Genomic DNA, 20,955 nt, shown 5'->3' on the forward strand with positions numbered 1-20,955 from the left:
GTTAAAAAAGTAATTTTTTTAACAGTAAAAAACACATAAATTATTTTAAAATGTGCATATTTTTTAGAATAATACAAAAAAATAACGCGAACATGTTAGTTAAAACACAAAAGTTTTAGTTGAATAACACATAAATTATTTCTATATTTATCGTATAAATTTCCTTTACTTCCTATGTTTCTCTTAAAAAATGTGTGTTTATCTTCAAAAAATGTTGTTTTTAATCAGAAACTTTATGTATTTATCGTTAATAAATTTTTGTGTTTGCTTCTTATGTTTCTCTTACAAAATTTGTATTTACCTCCGAAACAATTTTATGTTTATTATCACAAAATTTTCTATTTGACGTCACAGAATTTATATATTTTCTTGTGTTTTCTTAAAAAAAATTGTATTTATCGTCACAAAATTTCTATATTTATCATAAAAAATTTTATCCGTTTGCTTTTTATTTATCTCTTAAAAAATTTCTGAGTTTACTTAAAAAAATATTTTTTTTTTTTGTCATAGAGTTTCTATATATTTTTATCATAAAAGAATTTTATGTTTATTTTATATGTTTTCTAATCTCTTAAAAAACTGTGCGTTTATTTTCAAATATTTCTATGGTTTTCATTATAAAATTTTTATATTTGTTGTGAATAAATTTCTGTCGTTATTTTTTATATTTTTCTTTAAAAAAAAAAGAAAAGGGATAGATGAAAAAGAAAGAAAGATACAAGAGAAACATAATATACAAAAGAAGAAAAATAAAAAAAATACATTAACTCTATTAATAAGTACAAATATAATAAAAATTTCATTAAATTTAATTATTTAAAAGATTTGCTCACTCTTTATTTATGTTAGTCTCCGATCTTATAAATAAAAATTATCGATTTTGGTACGTAGACAATGACTTTTGTAAATAATGTGAACAATAAATTCTAAAATTGACCTAATAAAATAAAAAAATATATTTCATCTTTAAATTACCTCATAAACTCTAACATTAAGATAACTATTTGCACACCTAGTAAATGAAATATTTAATTATTATTAATTGTGTATGAATATAAATCGAATAAAAAAATTATTTAGATTTAATTATTTGCTTGGACTTTTTTTTTGTGTGTAAACTATTTGGACACTATTCTATGAGAACAACTTTGTATCCTTGGGCGGAGCCCCCTGCGAGCATTGTTTTACGTTGACCAACTTTGGCCAATAAGCTGTAGAAGCATATACGTATATAGTCAACTTTGAAACTATTTTATTTTAGTATTTATGATTTTCAACTTTTCTTTCCTCTAATAATGTCAATGGTTAAAACTTAGAAGAATGGATTGTCGGGATTTTCTCTAGATCAATAACAGGTACCTATGTGCTTCAAGTTGGCAGCATAGTATGACCTTTATCTTGTCTGATCTTCGTGATTTTTTTTTTAACAAACATTTTCCTTGTTATTTACACTAATAAAAAGTATTTTATCTTCTCTCAATAAATTATTTAATTTTATTTCTATCAGATTAAATGATATTTTCGGATTTTATTATAACTCATTAATTAATTTATATCTATTATATTTTTTAATATTTTGTTGATAATAATAATAATAATAATAATAACAATAATAACAACCATAATGAAACTAATGAGTTATAGTTCAAATAGCATAATTTCTGGATACTCACCTAAGAGGTTGCATGTTCGAATCTTTCTATCTTTGGTAAAAAAATCATGATGAAGAGATAAAATGTGTTATGATTAATAGAGTATTTTTTTATTTATAAATCTTCAATAAAATATAATGATTGATTTAATAATTAGAGTATTTACCTATTTTGGTTCCCAAAAAATTTTGAATAAGACATTTTAGTCTCTAATTAAAATTAATTATTTGATTAGTCCTTAACAATTAATTTTGTTAGTCACTAAGGTAGTGTTTGTTTTGAAGTACTGGGACAGAGACTGAGAGACTAAGACTCAATATTATGTTTGTTGGCTCAGAGACTGGTACTAAAATTTCTGTCTCTGTCCCTAAAATTTCAGTATTTTAGTACCTCCAAAAAGTAAGGACACAAAGGACTGAAATTTTTAAAGACAAAGACTGAAACTTTAATAACATTTTATACCTAAAATACACTCATTTCAATTAATTAATTCTAATTTTACCTTTTGTACAAATTAAATTAGAGTTTCATTCTTGTTTTAGTTTCTGTCTCCCATTTTGTACCAAACAGAATACTAAAATTTATTTCTGTCTCTGTCTCTTAGTCTCTACCTCTCAGTTTCAGTCTTTTAGTCTCTGTCTCTCCACCAAACGCTACCTAAAGTCTTTTGCTCCGTCAACTCTAATGGAGGACAAAATAGTCCCTGAAAACTTGCTTTAATAGGAAACAAAATGGTCCCTGACCTCCTCTAATCTGTTCAGAAGCAATACTGTTTTCCCCCAATTTCCATCATATCTCGCATAACCCTAACAATCTAACTCTACAATTTTAATGTTCACAAGAAGAAAAATCTTCAACTTGCTCTCAACCAATTCATACTCAAGAAACTAATGACTATGTCTCTCAAATACTTGTCGTTTTCAATGAATCCCATGAATCTAGACAGCAAGTCCGATTGTTAAGACCCGTCGTCGTCGTCGCCATCTCCCTCCTCCTGTTCCCTATTATCTCCATGGTCTCATTGTCCATCACTCTGATCACTGCTTTCAGTTCTTCTCTAAACCAATGTTCAATAATCGCTTCAGTTTTCATATGAGCGGAGACTATAACACCCTACTACACAGAGTTTTACGCTTAAGTCGTAGAACAGAGGTAATGTGGTGTTATGGACCTCTAAACAGCAAAATAAATACATAATAGAGAAGAAGATAATATACTAGGAGTCTTGAAACAAAGCGGGTAAGCAAAAATCGCAAAATGAAAAGCGCAACGCTCAAAAGAAAGGATTACTTGCGTGCTAAGAAACCTAATAGGAACATGATAAAAAGAAGCAAAAGGATAAAGGAAAGTCAAGGAAATAGCATAACTAGCCCCTAACTCAGTCTGCGAAGCTAAGGCTGGCCGGAGGATACACATATACATATAAACATACATAAGTATCTCCAAAATACCAAAGTAAACTCCTATCTCTCTCTCAATCTCTAAGAGGAGCAGCGTACATAAGTTACTTGGAGAGTAATTAAGCTAAACATATATATACATATATACAAACAGAAACCAAAATACACCCAAGGACTACTTCGCTTCCCAGGATCCAGACGCCTAGCGAGGAGCCTCTCGACCTGCATCTGAAAAACAACAATACAATATGGAATGAGAATCGGAGGTTCTCAACATGGTAAAAGTGCCACGCGTATAATAAATAAGGTCCTGAGAATGCCATAGACAATCCTAGAACTCCGTTATTCAGTTATCCAACTTAAGTACTAAACAGAAGCCATAAACAGGGGTAGGTGTTCTAAATCTACCTAGCTTACTCAAGTTCAATCCTAACTTAATACCAAACCGTTTCTCCATTTCCTCCATTTCTCCATCATTCATAATGCAACAGAAACAAGCAACCAAACAAGTTCACGCACAAGTAACGAGCAGATAATACAAGTAGCAAGTATAACAAGTAGCAGGTGATATATATCAATTAGACAAACCCAAGAAATGCATAGCAACCAAAGCAAACATATGCATATGATGCATGCCTGTCCTATGGCTGATGGAGCCCATCTGTTGATTATCCAGCCAAACCGACAAGTCCAAAAACCTTAGACTGTCCCCTGACACGCATCCCCAAAATTCTATGCATAGAATTCACATTCAATCATCATATAATCACTCAATGGGGGCTATCCATACCCGGGAATTTATACGTGCCCGGTCACCCTTACGACGTATGGTCAACAGAGTATCGAGATTCAACCTGGAACACGTGGTGGCAAGCCACAGTTTTTACCCAGGGAAACTCGTAGCTCAGATATCATTATTCATAAGCCATGGCAATTATCATCAATATCAAGCCTTAGGGTTAAACTTCGTTAACATTCTTATTTTCTTCGTGAAAGCCACCATTTACAACTTTCTTCACCCTCAATTTATCTTGTTTTTCTAGCTTCTTTTATCTACTGGACCTACAACCATACTTTAAGCCTAAAAGGGAAGAAAATGGAGGGTTAGAGGTGCTAAATTAAAAACAGACAAAACTAGTTTTTGCAACAGGCAGCATCCACGCGTACACGTAGGCCACGCGCACGCCTGGAGCGTACATCAAGTCACGCGTACGCGTGAATATGCACACACGCGTACGCATGCCTCTCGCTCATGCATAGCCAAAAATTCTACGCCACGCGTACGCGTGGGTGGGCATTTTTTCAAAAATGGGCAGAATGCCCAGAAAGCTTGCAGCAAACCTGTTTGGCCATCCTAAACACATATTTAAACACTAAACTTGCAACGTCCATAACTTTCTCCACAAAATTCTGTTTTCCACAAAGTTGATATCAAAAGCTCTTAAAACCATCTTTTATTTGCAACAAACCACAATTCAATCCAAAATTTGAGGGTAATATTATGGACGTTCAAAGTTCATCAAAATTTAGTTTTAACCAATTTCCAACAAAACCTCACTTTCACCAATTTAAGTTTCTTACCATTAAAACTTGCATTACAATACCATATCAATCCAATTCATCAACAACCATTGCCAATATAACCTTTAATCAACTTAACCAACCTTGATCATCAATATTTATCCACTTTTACCTCATACATCAATAACCCTTCATTTATTCATATCAATTCTTCACCTATACCAACTTTCATCATATATTTATAAACCTTCTATCAACATATACCAATTAAATACCATTAACATAAATCAACCCTTCATACACATCAATCCATCAACTTCACATAACACATTTTAGTAACAAACACCAACCACAATCCATCAATATATCAACATCAACACAACCCATTATAAACAAGTCCAGGGGCATAAAATTAATAACCTCAATGTCTCATAATTCCAATATATGTTCATCAACAATTATACCAACAACAATGCAAAGCTACTCATTAAATGACATTAACAAATTCAACTTATCCTATGGTTCTTCTAACCTAAGTTTTCACAACACCGTAAATATTAAACGTGCGAAACTTAAACCATACCTTGGCCGATCACTTAGTTCACCCAAGGTAGTCTTACAACTCAAAATTACAGCCCCTCCAAGCTCAATTAAAACAGCCCCCAAACCAAGCTTGATCACCAACAAGCCTCCAATTACTCCCAAGTCAATTTCCAATGCTTATATACCCACTTAATCTACACCTAGTACATATACATGTTCTAATTTCAGTTTTTCCATCATAAATACAAGATTGAGGTAGGGTTAGGGTGTTCTTACCATACCCATGTGCTCAATAGCTTGAGCCCATAAGTCCCGGAAGCTAACTTGAACATAGAACACAAAAATTGGACAAGATTCACCATAGGTTTTCAAGTTTACCAAAGTAAGAGGGATAGAAATTCTGAACCAAATATGAGGCTTACCGGTGAAATTGTTCGGATAGAAAGGTGCGACGATTAGAGCTCAAATGAGGAAGTTATGATAGTTGGAAGGAATGGTGAGTGTTTGGGAATCTCCTCTCCCCCCTTGCTGTGTTGCTGCATGGTGAATGAAGTGAGGAAGAAGAAGCTGATGCTTCTTTTAAATTATGGGTCCGGTTGGACCCACGGGCCCAGTTTGGGCCCCGGTTCAACCGGTTCGGCCCTTCTGGTCTGATTTTGGGCTAAATTTTTGAAATTAGTATTAAAATTCTCGTTTTCAACGAGCTCTATCCTATTTTGATATTAGTTTTGTATTTTTATCTTTTCTAATTAAAATTTAATTTATTAACTAATAATTTATCGATTTTTGCGGGGTTTACATCCTACCCACCTAATTAGGAATTTTGTCCTTAAAATTCAGAGTGTGTTACCTGAAAAGAGGTGTGGGTAGTCCTTTCACATCTCTGATTCAAGCTCCCAGGTATGTTCTTCAATACCAGCCTGACTCCAAGCTACTTTTACCAAGGAAACCTCCTTTCCACCTAGACACTTGATGCTGGTATCATCAATCCTAACCGGAGTTACTGGAAGCGTCAGATCTTCTCTCACTTGGACTGATTCCGGTTCTAGGACATGATTAGGATCAAAAGTGTATTTATGAAGCTACGATACGTGGAACACGTCATACAGGTTTGAAAGATGTGGTGGTAACACGATCCTATACGCCACTGGTTCAATTCTCTTCAGGATTTCAAACGGCCCAATGTAACGGGGATTTAACTTCTTGATTTGATGGACCTCCCTATTCTAGTGGTCAGAGTAACCTTCAGGAAGACGTGTTCTCCTTCCTCAAATTCTAAAGGCTTCCGTCTTCGGTCAGCATAGCTCTTCTGACGGCTTTGAGCTTCAAGCATTCGACTCCGGATTCTCTTTATTTGCTCAGTGGTTTCACTTACCATTTCAGGTCCTATCAAACTCCTTTCTCCTGCTTCGTACCAACATAATGGAGACTGGCATTTTCTTCCATATAAAGCCTCATATGGAGCCATTCAAATGCTCGCTTGATAGCTATTGTTATAAGCAAATTCTACCAGAGGCATATATCGATCCCAGCTCACCGGTTGATCCAAAACACAAGCTCTTAACATGTCTTCCAAGGTTTGGATTGTTCTTTCTAATTGGCCATCCGTCTGAGGATGATAGGCAGTGCTTAGCCTTAATTGAGTGCCAAAAGCTCACTGAAAAGCACCCCAGAACCGTGATGTAAAGCGAGGATCTCTATCCGATACAATGGTGGAAGGTATGCCATGTAACCTCACAATCTCCTTTATGTATAAGCGCACCAACTCCTCCATAGTACAACTTATCCGGATAGGCAGAAAATGAGCTGACTTGGTCAGTCGGTCTATAACCACCCAATGGCATCACAACCTGTCCAAGTCCTTGGTAAGCCCAATACAAAATCCATAGCAATGCTCTCCTATTTCCACTGTGGAATTTCCAAAGGTTGGAGGGTTCCTGCTGGCTTTTGGTGTTCAATCTTGACTTTCTGACAAGTTAGGCATTTAGAAACATGTAACGCCACTTCATTTCTCATTTCTGGCCACCAGAACATCGTCTTCAAGTCTTGGTACATCTTGGTGCTTCCAGGATGAATGGAGAACCCGCTCTTATGAGCATCCTCCAATATGCTTTGTCGCAAATCCCCGACATCTGGCACAATTATCCGGCCCTTGAACCTCTACAACCCATATTTATCTTTTGACACTCTCCATTGCTTGCCTTTCTCAATCGCCGTCAAAATCTTATACAATTCTTGGTCATTCTGATGAGCCTTTATCAGTTCAGCCTTGAAGTCGCTTGAGATCTGTAACTGGCTTAGGCATAAAGTCCCAAACTCCTCTCTGATTCCCAGTTTCAATCCTTGGAAGGCTCTCAACAACTCTTCCTCTCTTAGCATCATCCAAGCAGCACATAGGGATTTTCTACTCAAGGCATCTGCCACTATATTCGCCTTTCCCAAATGATAGTTTAGCTCGAAGTCATAATCCTTCAGGAGTTCCATCCACCTCCTCTGACGCATATTCAATTCTCTTTGCTCAAACAGGTACTTCAGACTCTTATGGTCCGAGAAGACTTGAAATTTCACTCCAAAGAGATAATGCCTCCAAATCTTCAAGGCAAAGACAATGGCTGCAAGTTCCAAATCATGAGTTGGATAGTTTCTTTCATTTGGCCTTAACTGACGTGAGGCATAAGCTACAACCTTATGATACTGCATTAACACGCATCCTAAACCTTTCAAGGACGCATCACAGTACACCTCGAATGGTTCTCTCGGCTCAGGCAACACTAATACAGGGGAGGTAGTCAATCTCTGCTTTAAGGAAAGGAAACTCTCCTCATACTCGGGAGTCCATTCAAAAAAGGAACATCCTTCATAGTCAGCTTGGTCAAGGGCAAAGTGAGCTGTGAAAACCCTTTGATGAACCTTCGATAATAACAAGCCAAGCCTAAGAAATTCCTTATTTCCGTCACTGAAGTTGGCCCTCCAATTCATCACCACCTCAACATTAGCAGGATCCACTACTATTCCTTGCTTGCTCACTACATGACCAAGAAATTTTACCTCAGACTTCCAAAACTCACACTTGGGTAGCTTGGCATACACCTTCTTATCTTTCAGAATTTGTAACACTGTTTGCAAGTGTTCTGCATGCTCATCCTCGGTCTTAGAATAGATAAGAATGTCGTCAATAAACAGAACAACAAACTTATCCAGATATGGATGGAAAATTCTGTTCATGTAATCCATGAATATCGCCTGAGCATTAGTTAGTCCGAAGGACATCATGGTATATTCATAGTGACCATAGCGCGTTCTGAAGGCAGTTTTGGGAATATCCTCATCTCTGACCCTTATCTGGTGGCATCTGGATCGTAAATCAATCTTAGAGAACACACCGGCTCCCTGTAATTAGTCCATCAGGTCATCAATCCTTGGTAACGGGTATTTATTCTTCATTGTAACCTTATTCAGCTGCCTATAGTCAACACATAAGCACATGCTGCCATCCTTCTTTTTTACCAGTAATACTGGCGCACCCCACAGAGATACACTTGGTCGGATAAAATTCTTACCCAACATATCCTCCAGTTGAGACTTCAATTCGGCCATTTCTAGAGGTGACATCCTGTAAGGAGCACTCGAGATTGGTCCAGCCCCATGTGCTAAATCAATATCAAACTCAACTTCCCGTTTTGGTGGAAATTCATCAACATCATCAGGAAACACCTCCGAAAACTCACACACAACCGGGATTTGTTCCAAGTTCTGATCATCACCCGAAACACCCGCAGCTAACAAAAATATCCCCTGACATTCAGCCCCAGAACAGTTCACCATCATGGAATTCAAGTAGTAGTTATTCACTACAATCGGCCCTTCAGTGCCTTCAAGCATGAAATACACTGTTTTTGCAGAGTAATCCAGTAGAACGCGGTTCTTGGATAACCAGTCCAATCCCAGAATGAGATCAAGACCAGTCATCGGCAAACAAATTAAGTTATGCACGAAATCACGCCCTTGTACTCGAAAAGGAACTTGGGGGCACCCTAACCTAGTCACCATAGCCTCGTGGGTAGCATTATATACCTTTAAATCATACCCTAATACTACTATTTTCAATCCTAACTCATCAGCCTTCTCAAATGTAATAAAAGCATGTGAAGCTCCAGAATCAAACAAAGCATTCAAAGTTTTACCCGCCATCTCATAGTTACCTCTGATCAATGTCTCTGACCCCTCAGCGCCTACTGAAGAAGTAGTGTATACCATTCCTAGTTGCTGCACCCTGCCTGTCTCATACCTCTTCTTCTCTAGACAACTACTACCCAAGTGTCCCGGCTGCCCACAGGAGTAACAGACTCCAGTCCCAAACCTGCATGGTCCTAAATGATACTTCCCACATCTGTGGCAACTCATATCCTGCTGTGGCTGCTTTCTCTGTCTCCTTCCCTGATTAGCACTCGTATTAGGCCTTCTGGAGCTGCCTTGCCCCTGATTATTCTGAGGGACAAAGCCACCACGCTTGAACTGTCTGTCTCTGGGTGCAAAGTTTCTCCCTGTGATCCTCTGGAATGGCATCCTCAAACTCCCTTTTTCTGCTACAACCCTTCTGACACAGTCCTCCGCCACCCTGCTCCTATTCACCAACTCAGAAAACACCTAAATCTGCATAGGCGCCACAAAGCTCTGAATGTCACTCCTAAGGCCTCCTTCATACTTTATACACTTTCACTCAGCAAAGTCCTCAAGAGCTCCCTGACAGATGCGTGAGAAGCGGCACAATTCCTCAAACTTACTGGTATATTCAGTAATAGTCATTTGGCCCTGTTTAAGTTGAAGCAGTTCGAGCTCTTTAGCATTTCTGAATGAGGTGGGGAAATATTTCTTATGGAATTCATCTCGGAACAACTCCCAAGAGATCACAATCTCATCAGGCTACAGAATGCGCCTCATACCCTGTCACCAGTGTCGAGCTTCACCATGCAACTGGTAAGTTCCAAACTCAACCTACTGTTCATCCATAACCTGTTGAGCCTGTAATGCTCGCTAATTGGCCTTTATCCAGTTATCAGCATCGGTCGGTTTCGAGGTCCCTCTGAAAGTTGGAGGGTGAACCTTTAAGAAGGAAGAGAGCGTCATCGGACCATTATCACCATTATTACCATTGTTCCCATTATTTATTTGGTTTCCCAGGGTTTCAGCTGTCGCTTGCATAGCTGCTGCCATATTGTCCAATGCAGCCATGAAGTCTACAGGGTCAAGAATATTCCCTGATGCTTCAGGCATAGCATTGCCTATACTACCTCTACCTCGCCCGCGTCCGCGAGTAGACATCGGGTCCCTATATATACCAAACAAGTGATATCAAGTTGATCAGTCTCAATATCGCAAGTTCAGTGCTTTAAGTCCCAAATGCATGATCATGAACGTTTATGCCACATATATCAATTAGATATCCTAATAGCACATAAACACATACACAGAGAATGCACAAAAGCACAATCAGTCCGTCCTCAGGCTCTATAGGAACGAACTGCTCTGATACCATAATGTAATACCCTACTACACAGAGTTTTATGCTTTAGTCGTAAAACAGAGGTAGTGTGGTGTTACGGACCTCTAAACAGCAAAATAAATACATAATAGAGAAGAAGAAAATATACTAGGAGCCTTGAAACAAAGCAGGTAAGCAAAAATCACAAAATGAAAAGCGTAACGCTCAAAAGAAAGGATTACTTGTGTGCTAAGAAACCTAATAGGAACATGATAAAAAGAAGCAAAAGGATAAAGGAAAGCCAAGAAAATAGCATAACTAGCCCCTGACTCAGCCTGCGAAGCTAAGGCTAGCTGGAGGATACGCATATACATATAAACATACATAAGTGTCCCCAAAATACCAAAGTAAACTCCTATCTCTCCCTCAACCTCTAAGAGGAGCAGCGTACATAAGTTACTTGGAGGGTAAGCTAAATATATATATATATATATATATATATATATATATATATATACAAACAGAAACCAAAATACACCCAAGGACTACTTCGCTTTCCAGGATCCAGACGCCTAGTAAGGAGCCTCTCGACCTGCATCTGAAAAATAACAATACAATATGGAATGAGAACCGGAGGTTCTTGGCATGGTAAAAGTGCCACGCATATAATAAATAAGGTCCTGAGAATGCCATAGGCAATCCTAGAACTCTGTTATTCAGTTATCCAACTTAAGTATTAAACAGAAGCCATAAACAGGGGTAGGTATTCCAAATCTACCTAACTTACTCAAGTTCAATCCTAACCCAATACCAAACCATTTCTCCGTTTCCTCCATTTCTCCATCATTTATAATGCAATAGAAACAAGCAACCAAACAAGTTCACGCACAAGTAACGAGCAGATAATACAAGTAGCAAGTATAACAAGTAGCAGGTGATATATATCAATTAGGCAAACCCAAGAAATTCATAGCAACCAAAGTAAACATTTTCATATGATGCATTCCTGTCCTATGGCTGATGAGGCCCATTTGTCGGTTATCCAGCCAAACCGACAAGTCCGAAAACCTTAGACTGTCCCCCGTCGCGCATCTCCAAGAGTCTATGCATAGAGTTCACATTCAATCATATAATCACTCAATGGGGGCTATCCATACCCGGGAATTTATACGTGCCCGGTCACCCTTACAAAATAGGGTCAACAGAGTATCGAGATTCAACATAGAACACGTGGTGGCGAGCCACGGTTTTTACCCAGGAAAACTCGTAGCTCAGATATCATTATTCATAAGCCATGGCAATTATTATCAATACGTCATCAATATCAAGCCTTAGCGTTAAACTTCATTAACATTCTTATTTTCTTCGTAAAAGCCACCATTTACAACTTTCTTCACCCTTAAGTTATCTTGTTTTCCTAGCTTCTTTTATCTACTGGACCTAGAACCATACTTTAAGCCTAAAAGGGAAGAAAATGGAGGTTTAGAGGTGGTAAATTGGTTTAAAAACAGACAAAACCAGTTTTTGCAGCAGGCAGCATCCATGCATATGCGTAGGCCACGTGATGAGCGGATAATTTATACGCTTTTTGGCATTATTTTTACATGGTTTTCAGTATGATTTAGTTAGTTTTTAGTATATTTTTATTAGTTTTTAAATAAAAATTACATTTCTGGACTTTACTATGAGTTTGTGTGTTTTTCTGTGATTTCAGGTATTTTCTGGTTGAAATTGAGAGACTTTAGTAAAAATCATATTCAGAGGCTGAAGAAGGACTGCAGATGCTGTTGGATTCTGACCTCTCTGCACTCAAAGTGGATTTTATAGAGCTACAAAACTCAAAATAGAGCATTTTTAATTGCTTTGGAAAGTAGACATCCAGGGCTTTTCATCAATATATAATAGTTTATACTTTTCCCGAGTTTAGACGACGCAAACTGGCATTCAACGCCAGTTTCCAGCCCTATTATGGAGTTAAACGCCAGAAACAGGTTACAAACTGGCGTTCAACTCCAAGAGAAGCCTCTACACGTGTAAAGCTCAATGCTCAACCCAAGCACACACCAAGTGGGCCCCGGAAGTGGATTTCTGCATCATTTACTCATTTCTGTAAACCCTAGTAACTAGTTTAGTATAAATAGGACTTTTTACTATTGTATTTACATCTTTGGATTATCTTTTGATCCTTTGATCACATTTTGGGGGCTGGTCATTCGGCCATGCCTAGACCTTGTTCTTATGTATTTTCAACGGTAGAGTTTCTATACACCATAGATTAAGGTGTGGAGCTCTGCTGGTCCTTGAGTATTAATGCAAAGTACTATTGTTTTTCTATTCAATTCAAGCTTATTCCTATTCTAAGATACTCATTCGCACCTAAGAACTTGATGAATGTGATGATTATGTGACGCTCATCACCATTCTCACCTATGAATGCGTGCCTGACAACCACTTCCGTTCTACATGAAGACGAGACAGAATGAGTATCTCTTAGATATCTAATACAGGAGATCGAGTCCGAGATATTAGAGTCTTCGTGGTATAAGTTAGAACCCATGGATGGCCATTCCTGAGATCCGGAAAGTCTAAACCTTGTCTGTGGTATTCCGAGTAGGATTTGGGAAGGGATGGCTGTGACGAGCTTCAAACTCGCAGGTGCTGGGCGTAGTGACAGACGCAAAAGGATAGTAAATCCTATTCCAGTATGATTGAGAACCGACAGATGATTAGCCATGCACTGACAGCGCATTGGACCATTTCCACAGAGAGGACGGGATGTATCCATTGACAACGGTGATGCCCAACATACAGCTTGCCATGGAAAGGAGTAGGAATGATTGGATGAAGACAGCAGAAAAGCAGAGGTTCAGGAGGAACGAAAGCATCTCTATACGCTTATCTGAAATTCTCACCAATGAATTACATAAGTATCTCTATCCTAGTTTATATTTTATTTATCTTTTAATTATTAAATCCCCATAACCAATTGAATCCGCCTGACTGAGATTTACAAGGTGACCATAGCTTGCTTCAAGCCGACAATCTCCGTGGGATCGACCCTTACTCACATAAGGTTTATTACTTGGACTACCCAGTGCACTTGCTGGTTAGTTGTGCGAAGTTGTGACAAAGTGTGATTCACGTTTGAGAGCACCAAGTCTTTGGCGCCATTGTTGATGATCACAATTTCGTGCACCACCACGCGCACGCGTGGAGCGTACATCAAGTCACGCATACGTGTGAGTCATGCGTACACGTGAATACACTACCACAAAAACGGAAGATAGCTGCGGACAACTAGCAGCTGTTTTCACAACCGCAGCTATCTAGTGGTTTTCCAGCAGTTTTAGTGGTGAAAGTTGAAAGAGCAGCTATTTAATAAGGTTTTGCCACGAATTTATTAGAACCGAAGCTAATTTAGCTTTTTTTGGGCAATATTTCAATCTCCCTCTTCCCAAAAACACAACAACACTCAGCAACAGCATAAAAAAGGAAAAGAGAAACCTAAAGAGAAAAGAGGGAAAAGGGAGAAGAAGAGGGAAGGGAGGAAGGAGCCGGGCCGGCGGTGCTGAGTTCGCCGCCGCCGTCGCTGTCGCGTTGCCGTGCCGTCGGAAAGCCAGAACCGCAAGAGAAAGAACCGCGAAGAGAGAGGGAGATCGCATCAGCTCACCGCGAAGCCAGCGCCGTCGTCGTCCTCATCGCGGGTCTTCACCATCGCGTCTTGCCACCGCCGCCACCACTAAGCTTGCCGTCGTCACCACTGAAGCCGAAGAGAGAGAGAGAGAGTTCGCGAAGAGAGGGAGTGCGCACGCTCACGAAGGAGAAGAATGACGAAGAGTGAAGGAGAAGCAGAAGACGATGAACGCAGGCGAGAAGGAGGAGGTCCGTTCTCGCACCGTCCTGCTCTGCTGCCGTCGCTGCCATCGATTGGGGTCAAGGCCGTCGCCGCCGCACCCTGTTCCCGTCGCCATTAGGGTTTGCTGCTGCTGCCATTGATAGAGCTGCCGCTGGGAGGAGCCGAATAGGGAGAGGAGGTTGCCATCACACACGCCGCCACCAGTTACAACCGTCGCCGAAACCAGGACAGATTCACTGGTAACTCTGCTTCTTCCTTTTTTGAAACTGCTCTGCTTCTATTTTGTTCCACTATTCTCCTAACTTTCTTTCTAAGTTCATTTCTTTGATGTATTCTTACTCTCTCCTTCTTGATGCTATAGTTGTCCCTTCCGAAGATTATTACCATGTTCCCTTTTTTTTTTCAATTCAATTCACTTCCATTTTAGATCGAAGATTTTGCCTTCAATTCAATTAACTATTATGTTATTGAGATATGTTCCAATAGAATACGGATTTTGTTTCTATAATTTGGAAGTTTCATTTAGCATTGTGTGGCAATTTCATCCTTGTCATGGGATGAACTTAGATTATTCTGTGATTGAAGCTCTCTATCTTAGCACTTGTGTGATTTTGCTATGCCATTATTGAAATTTCCAATTCTGTTAATTATTGAAGTCAATTTTTATTGTTGTTTTTCATTAAAATTACATTCAGCTTTGGTAGTTATAGCGTTGAAAGAAGCACTCTTCTAGAATATGGACAACATTTTTTGCAGGCAGAGCAAGAGATTTGAAATCTAGTAAGAGCAAGAGCAAGAGCAAGAGCCACTCTTCTATCTATCAATCTTGCATTGCCTTCTCGTGCGTTGCTACCTCCAAACTTCCAAATCCAGAACAAAAACATTGCTGCTCTTATTATTCTTTCCAGGTAATCGCAACTGATCTTGTTATTCTTCCTCTCCAGTATGCCTTTATCTTTATTGTTTGTTATCTCTATGTGTTCACAGCTGAAATTAATTTCTTCTTTCCTGTTTAGCATTCTCTCTATCACTCTTACTTTCTTGATTACTCTCTTTTGGTGTTTATGATTTCCATTAAGGGGTTTTATTCTGCTTTCTTTGTGGGTTTTTTTTTGGATTACTCTCTTTTGTTTTTATTATAAGTGTAAAATTTGTCAGACTGATCAAGATATGCTGCAATTTTTTCCGTCTTCTTTTTGTACTTTGGTGTGTACTGTTTGAGTTGAATAAACATAAAAGCAAGAAAATACTAATGTGAATTATAATTTTACTCCCTTATGGTTTGAACATTGTTCCCCATGCAAAATCTCTTCAATTGTTGTTTGAAGGATTCCTTCTGGCATCTTCATCCCAAATCCCAAATACTGAAAATAGAAGATTTGTGATCAAATTTAAATTTTAATTAGGTTGTATTGAAAAGATTCATTACAGGGTGTTCAAGTGGTAATGGAGGTATGAACAGTATGTGTTTTTTGCCTTTGTAGTTTAAATTCAATTTGGCCTTTGGGCTTAACTTGAATCAGACTTTTGGAATATGGTGGGTATTTTTTATCTTTTTTGCTATCAGCCATGAAGGCTTGCTCAGTGTATGAGGATTCTGTCATTGTGCAGTCTTGCTGTCTGGGGAGGTTATAAAATGGAGATGTTTGAATTTGGTTTGTGTATATGTGGTCGACGATTATTTTGCGTACATGCTGCAATATAATCTCCATTTCTCTGTGTATATAAGGTGTAAAATATATTATATCTAGGTAAATAGGGAAGTTTAGATATTGAATGGAGCATTTGAATTTTGCTATTCTTGCAATATTTCTTTTAATTTTGATGATGGGTTGTAATTGTTTTTTTCAGCCTTGGCTATATTTGGTTCATGTTATAACCTTCGAAGATCTCACCTTGTTTTCTTTCTTGATCTGATTCAAATTGTTCATGAGATAGCCAACTCATATTCTGTAAGATATTAAATTATCTTGTTAATTATTGGCAGAGAGATTGAGAAGCTAAAGCTTACTGATATGACTTGCCGTCAAGGGGTTATTGAAGTAGCCAAGATGTAAGTACCGTGATTATTAGATATATTATGTATAATTTGTGCTTAGTTTTTTATTAGATGAATTGCCTTCTGTCTCTGATGTGTTCATTGATGTGAGCATTTTAGCACTTCAGCTTTTGTCAAGCATTGACAATAATTTTCATTCTTCATTGTGTTGGAACCAAAGTGCAATAGAACCAACCGTGGTATGGATAAATTGCATTTTCCCAATCGAGAAATCTGATCAAATCAGTGATTTATCATGTAATTGCTTTCATTGAATTTGTAATCTACAATGTTCATATGGTAGCTTTTTTGAAAGGGGTCTATTTCATCATATGATTGCTTTAAACAGTGTCATAAAGTAAGCATTTTTATTTTCATATTTTCATCCCATGCAAGAGAATGGGACCAGTCAGTATAAATACTTGTTACTATTTATAATTTCAGTATAAATACTTGTTTATTTTCATATTTTCATGTTTCTTGCACTTATTAGTGTGTTGTTTAGTTCTGTAATTTTCTACAATTATTTTAGTTGGAATTGGTTATGGTGTAAAATGATTCTTGATAGTTCCTCTATAAGTGATTTTGACATAAAGGAAAATTTTTTATTCTCCCAAACGGTATTCCAATGATGCATTAATGGATTTATTTGTAACTGAATATACTTCCATTCTTTTTATCGGTAGTAAACTTGGCATTGTACTATTTTTGCACTATTGTGTGCAGCTTGTTATTATTATATTTGGTGTTTCATGTGATTGACCCTTTTAGCTTTCTCCTTTAAAATCCAGGCAGACGTTGATAACAGTGGTACCATAGATTATGGTAATTTATAGCGGCAATGCTTCATCTAAACAAAATCCAGAAGGAGGATCATCTATATGCTGCATGCCTTCACTTATTTTGACTAAGATGGTAGTGGATACATTACAAAGGAAGAGCTTTAACAAGCTTGTGAAAAGTATGGAATTCTAGATGGTAACATAGATGATATAATACGCGAAGTTGACAAGGATAATGTAAGACATTGCATCATATTATTATTATTGTTATAAGGACTTGGAACTTATTTTATGTCAGCTCAATATTTAAGATAGAATTGGTACACAGCATTTTTTCCTCCTTAATAAACTTGAAATTATGTAATATTTTTCAGGATGGACGCATTGATTACAGTGAGTTTACTGCAATGATGCAAGAAACTGACTTTGGCAAAATTGGTCTACCTAAAGCATGAGTAAAAATTGCTCTTATTTTTGTATTTGTCTTGATGTAGAAGCAATATAATTGAGTAGCTTCATGAAGCTAATTTTTTTTTAATGTAGTTGTGCAAATTGTGGGGGTTATCAACCTCCGCAATATATATTTTTTTTAAACTGCTTTCAACATTGCAGCGGTTTGTAAACCGCCGCAAAATGAATTATCTGATTTGCAGCGGTTGTGCCAGCGGTTTTTCAAAACTGCCGCAAAATCAAATCTCCACCCCTTAATAGGCGACGCTTGTAGAACCGCTGGAATTTTGTTTTGCGGCGGTTAAAAATCGCCGCAAATTCCTAAAAAAACCGCCGTTATTCGGCGTGTCTCTTGTAGTGATATGCACACACACGTATGCATGCGTCGCCAAAAATTCCACGCCACGCATATGCGTGAGCCACGCGTACGCGTGGGTGGGCGTTTTTTAAAAAATGGGCAGAATGCCCAAAAAGCTTGCAGCAAACCTGTTTGGCCATCCTAAACACATATTTAAACACTAAACTTGCAACGTCCATAACTTCCTCCACAAAATTTCGTTTTCCACAAAGTTGATATTAATCAAAAGCTCTTAAAATCATCTTTTATTTTCAACAAACCACAATTCAATCCAAAATTTAAGAGGAATATTATGGACGTTCAAAGTTCATCAAAATTTAGTTTTAACCAATTTTCAACAAAACCTCACTTTCACCAATTTAAGTTTCTTACCATTTTAACTTGCATTACAATACCATATCAACCCAATTCATCAACAACCATTACCAATATAACCTTTAATCAACTTAACCAACCTTGATTATCAATAATTATCCACTTTTACCTCATACATCAATAACCCTTCATTTATTCATATTAATTCTTCACCTATACCAACTTTCATCATATATTTATCAACCTTCCATCAACATATACCAATTAAATACCATTAACATAAATCAACCCTTCATACACATCAATCCATCAACTTCACATAACACATTTTAGTAACAAACACCAATCACAATCCATCAATATATCAACATCAACACAACCCATTATAAACAAGTCCAAGGACATAAAATTAATAACCTCAATATCTCATAATTCCAATATATGTTCATCAACAATTATACCAACAACAATACAAAGCTACTCATTAAATGCCATTAACAAATTCAACTTATCCTATGGTTCTTCTAACCTAAGTTTTCACAACACCGTAAATATTAAACGTGCGAAACTTAAACCATACCTTGGCCGATCACTTAGTTTACCCAAGCCATCCTCACAACTCAAAATTACAGCCCCTCCAAGCTCAATTAAAATAGCCCCCAAACCAAGCTTGATCACCAACAAGCCTCCAATTACTCCCAAGTCAATTTCCAATGCTTATATACCCACTTAATCTACACCTAGTACATATACATGTTCCAATTTCAGTTTTTGCATCATAAATACAATATTGAGCTAGGGTTAGGGTATTCTTACCATACCCATGTGCTCAATAGCTTGAGCCCATAAGTCTCGGAAGCTAACTTGAACCTAGAACACAAAAATTGGACAAGATTCACCATAGGTTTTCAAGTTTACCAAAGAAAGAGGGATAGAGATTTTGAACTAAATATGAGGTTTACCGGTGAAATTGTTCGGATAGAAAGGTAGAGCTCGACGCGGTGGACGCGTGGCCGCAAACGGTGCAGCGATTGGAGCTCAAATGAGGAAGTTATGGTAGTTGAAAGGAATGGTGAGGGTTTGGGAATCTCCTCTCCCCCCTTGCTGTGTTGCTGTGTGGTGAATGAAGTGAGGAAGAAGAAGCTGATGCTTCTTTTAAATTATGGGTCCGGTTGGACCCACGGGCCCAGTTTGAGCTCCGGTTCAATCGGTTCGGTCTTTCCGGTCCAATTTTGGGTCAAATTTTTTTAATTGGTATCAAAATTCTCGTTTCAATGAACTCTATCCTATTTTGATATTAGTTTTGCATTTTTAGCTTTCCTAATTAAAATTCAATTTATTAACTAATAATTTACCGATTTTTGCGTGGTTTGCAGAGACGGCAACGTTGCTCCCTGTACTAGTAACTTGGATGCGAGGTCGAAGCTATCTGCTAGCTTGGACTCCAGAAGAGAAGGAATGAAGCACTCAGTGTCCATTCAAAATGAGAATTTGCAGATGATGTCGAAGGAGAATCTTATCATGATGTCCTAATGTCCAACAATATATATTACTTGCCGGAGAGTAGAGAAAGGTGTGTCCTTGGAGTAGTTGTGGAACCTGGTCTTGGGAATGTGGTGAACATTGTCGGGGTTAGAGGTGATGCTGCTATCGAAGACGTAAAAGTGGATGTTTCTGATGGTAGGTGAAGTGTGGGGGGAGGTGAATGTACCAGTCACAGAGATTTAGAAAGTGTGTGGTCTATGACATGTTGAGGTAGGTGCGACACACATGGCAGTTACACTATGGCTTGATCTTGGAATTGAAGAAGGGGAAAGAGAAGATGAAAAAGAAGACTGTGAAGATGAAAAAGGATAGTATAAATGTTAAGATTATGCAAGATACGATGAAAATTGGGAAAAACAGCGATGTTTCTGAATAGAAGGGGTAGAGACTATTTTGTCCGCCTCGTTAGAGTTGTCAGAGACCATTTTATTTTTTATTAGAGTTGACAGAACAAATAACTTAAATAATTGACAGAAATAATTATTAAAAATCAATCAAATAATTAATTTTAGTTAAAAATTAAAGTATCTGGTCCAAATTTTTTAAAAATTAAAATGGGTCTAAAGTTAATTTGAAAATAATGAGAAAGTAACTAATAAATAAACAAAAGCTGTCCACTCTTTCAATATATTTGTCAAGTTTTGAATAAATTACATGGCAATGTAACAGCACATGGTTAGTGATGCTTTGCCTTTTCCTAATAATAACAAAAATGTGATAGAATAAGAACTCAAAAATATGTAACTTAAAGGAGAGAGCAACTTTCGACGGAGCATAGAGGCTTAAAATCATTTTCATATCACTCATCATTTGCATATATCATGTCCCTATTTTCATTACTAGGAAAAAAAAAAAGTTTTAGCGGTCATTTGTTTTTTTAAGTTATAATAAAAATAGTCGCTATTATATTTATCGATAATTAAATATTAATTATTTTATAATTTATCATTAAAAAATTATAATAACAATTATATTATTATTAATAAAAAAATTTTAATCGTCGTAAAAAATAT

General features: G+C 37.4%; 2 long non-coding RNA genes across 3 annotated transcripts; one reads left to right on the top strand and one right to left on the bottom strand.

Moving 5' to 3' along the window:
- Positions 1-2,991: 2,991 nt before the first annotated feature.
- On the bottom strand, positions 2,992-19,528 carry LOC112755173 (uncharacterized). 2 transcript variants are annotated; one of them, XR_003814911.2, is made up of 4 exons: positions 19,360-19,528; positions 19,214-19,267; positions 18,978-19,137; positions 2,992-3,280 (listed from the first exon to the last, which is right to left on the bottom strand). It is a non-coding gene; the product is annotated as an uncharacterized lncRNA (long non-coding RNA). The 2 variants fall into 2 exon arrangements; XR_003178934.3 differs by lacking the exon at positions 2,992-3,280 and adding an exon at positions 11,075-11,196 and having other exon boundaries at positions 19,360-19,527.
- Positions 14,001-17,862, top strand: LOC112755172 (uncharacterized). The gene is made up of 5 exons (XR_003178932.3): positions 14,001-14,693; positions 15,211-15,362; positions 16,442-16,507; positions 17,284-17,511; positions 17,649-17,862. It is a non-coding gene; the product is annotated as an uncharacterized lncRNA (long non-coding RNA).
- Positions 19,529-20,955: the final 1,427 nt, after the last annotated feature.

Source organism: Arachis hypogaea, chromosome 16, assembly GCF_003086295.3.
Source record: "Arachis hypogaea cultivar Tifrunner chromosome 16, arahy.Tifrunner.gnm2.J5K5, whole genome shotgun sequence".
NCBI classification, from domain to species: domain Eukaryota; kingdom Viridiplantae; phylum Streptophyta; class Magnoliopsida; order Fabales; family Fabaceae; genus Arachis; species Arachis hypogaea.